Raw genomic sequence first — 3,034 nt, 5'->3', positions numbered from 1 at the left:
GCTGTGTGGTCGCTTCTTTGACGCCTGCGTGACAGTACCTGTCGGACACCGTTTCTCCCGAGTGCCTGACGTAAATATATTTTGGGTACGAGTGGCAAGGATAAGTTGTTTAAGGGGATAGCCTAGAAAAACCGAAAGTGTAGGGTCCTGTGATGGGAGGTGTTTGGTTCTTGGGGAGATCTTCAGGAGCGTAATATCCCGTTGCAGAGGCTGGACCCCTGGAAGTCCTGGTGGCTACTTTTCTTCTGGGACCGGCCTCCCCCTCTTTGAAATGGTCAGTGTTGTTGGAAGTGGGTGGCCGCAGGCCTGGGAAGGTCAGCGAACCCTGAGCTCCGGCCTGAGGTCTGAGTGATGGACTTGGTTCCTTGGCCACTTTCAGCCTTTTAGTCTAGAAAGCAACAGTGAAGCCAGTGCTGGGGAACGAGTGTCCTTCTGGCCCCAGCAGGCTCCTGGTGGGCTCACATCCCACGGCCCTGCTGCTCTCCCCCCTGTGCTGCACGTTAGGGCCCCTCGCTGATCCCTGGAGACCCTGCCTGGAACAGCAGGAGGAACCCTCGAGCAGCCTGTGTGATGAGCTGCGCAGAGGGCAGGCGGCGGGCTCTCCCAGCAGCCTTCGTGTCGGAGTGTGCCGCGGGTGGGAGATGGCCGGGGAGCGGTCCAGCTGTAACTGGGAGGGGAAGTTGGCCTCTAGAGCTTGACCAGAGGTCCGCTGTCACAGGAAGAGGGCCTTAGGGAGTAAGAAGGTTTCAAAGAACCAACTTAAAATTCAGGGCAGGCTTTAAGTAAAGCCCCTGATGGTAGTGTCTCTGCTTTAGAAGGGCCTTGCTCCCTCTTTCTTGGGGCCCTGCTGACGTCCCTGGGAGGCCCTCCCCACCTTGGGGGTAGGGGATGCTGGAGTCTGCAGGGTCTGGGAGTCATGTGGGGCCAGTGGGGCCTCTGGATGGCGTCGGCTACAAAGTTCAGGCCTCCTGCCGAGTAGTAACCATTTCCAGTTCCTTTCCAGGGTGGGCTCATGTGCAGCTGAGCTATCTGACCTGGCCCAAGGTCACTGCTGACCCATCACCTGGCTCTTCTGACCCTTAATTGACCATTGATGGGCACCTACCTACCAGGCAGTTCAGGACGACCCCAAGAGAAAGGGTCCCTTACCCTGGGTTAGATGATGGAGCTAAATGGGGCTAGACTTGGGCTCTGCCTGAGGGAACATGAGAATGTTGGAGACGGTGTTCGAAGGTCCCTCTGACCCCCAAACTATTCTATGCTAGAATAGCTCCAAGCAGAGTCTCCCTGAGATCGGGACTTTCCGTAGGGTAACCATGCTCTCCCTGGCCTTCCCTCGCCATAGAGGAACCTGTTCTCTTGAATTTGGTAAGATGATTACCGCTTGTATGTCAGTGTCGGGTCCCCACATGTGACTATGGAGTCCTGTTCTCTGCGTCCTCGTTCCTTCCTGCCACTGTAGTGGGAATACAGGAGGGGGCCAGCTTCATGCTAGATTAGCCTGCCATCCTTAGGCCAGAGGGCTCCTAGACCATGGGCCGATTGTCTCCATGTTGTGGGGCGTAACAGGACGTGACCCTTGGAGCCCTTCCCCTTACTGGGCTCGCAGAAACACCGAGGACAAGTAAAGCAGTGAGCAGAATGGGAAGATTTGATACAGCTCCTCAGGGTTGATGGAGGGGGGGTGGGGAGGGGGTGGGGACAAGTTGGGGTTGGTTGGGGCAGAGCACGCAGAGGATGTCATGTGAACTGGGACTAGAAGAAGGCCAAAATGAGCAGAGGTGCTGGTGGCAGGTGGAGACGGTTCCAGACTCCAGAACCTGCAGACGAAGGCCCAGGGGAGGACAGAGCTGAAAGTCCGACAGTGGGCCAGAGCGCCCCAGGGGAGAGGATGGAGGCTGGGGCTGGGCTCTGGGAAACATCTGGGAGGACATTGGAACAGCACCCAACTTGGCTTCTTGGAGGCCAGAGGGGTCCCTGTGCTTCTAGGGGCTCCTTCCTGACAGGCCTAGGTACTGGGTCTCCATATGGGGCCATCTGGAGGGTCCCTGCCCCACTGCTTCTCACCTCACGCTGGGAGAGCTCCTTGCCATGGAAAACGCACCTCGTCCCTTTTGTCTATGACCTTACCTCGGTGCTCACCTTGTTACCAGCTTTTTACCCTGCACAATTCAGAACTCGTTCCTGGCAAAGGGACAGCCAGTAGCTGCCGTGTCAGGCAATTCTGGAAGCCAGAAGGCAGTGGGACAACAGTTTCCCCTGGAGTGAGGTCGTCAGGAAACTATTACAAGAGCAGGGAAATGGATCTTCGCAGGTGAAGGTTACGGGCGCTTATCACTAACTGGCCTTAGTTGAGATAAGTGTTGAAGGGCATAGTCCGAGAAGGGACTTGAACTCCAAACGAAGGAGTGCGCCCTAAGGTGGAAGGGCAAAGGAACTGGAAACTGTGAGGGCAAGTCTGCCCAGACTGGCCGAATGGGACAGTGACCACAATGACGACCAAGTCTGGGGACAGCGGCTGGAAGCAAGGGGAAGGGGTTCTAAGAAGATGAAGCCTGTGGCAACCTATTTTTTGAATTTCTGTGAATCCCCACATAAAAACAGTAACTAGAGAGCAAAGCCAGAAACCATGCTGACAGTATCTATCCAAAAATGAGGCGAGGAGGTATTTCTACAGAGTTACCCCTTCCCACTGACGGCAGGTGGAAGGCGGAAGTCACGGGCATCAGCTGTGGCTCCGTGAGCGGTCTGCGTCCCGCCTGCGTCCCGCCTGCTTCCCGCGTCCCGCCTGCTTCCTGTGTCCCGTCTGTGTCCTGTCTGCTTCCCGTGTCCCGCCTGCTTCCCGCGTCCCGCCTGCGTCCCGCCTGCTTCCCGTGTCCCGTCTGTGTCCCGTCTGCTTCCCGTGTCCCGTCTGTGTCCTGTCTGCTTCCCGTGTCCCGCCTGCGTCCCGCGTCCCATCTGCTTCCCGCCTGCTTCCCGCGTCCCGCCTGCGTCCCGCCTGCTTCCCGTGTCCCGTCTGCGTCCCGTCTGCTTC

This window comes from Lutra lutra, chromosome 17 (assembly GCF_902655055.1).
Source record: "Lutra lutra chromosome 17, mLutLut1.2, whole genome shotgun sequence".
Taxonomy (NCBI): Eukaryota; Metazoa; Chordata; class Mammalia; order Carnivora; family Mustelidae; genus Lutra; species Lutra lutra.
This window is presented reverse-complemented; position numbering follows the sequence as displayed.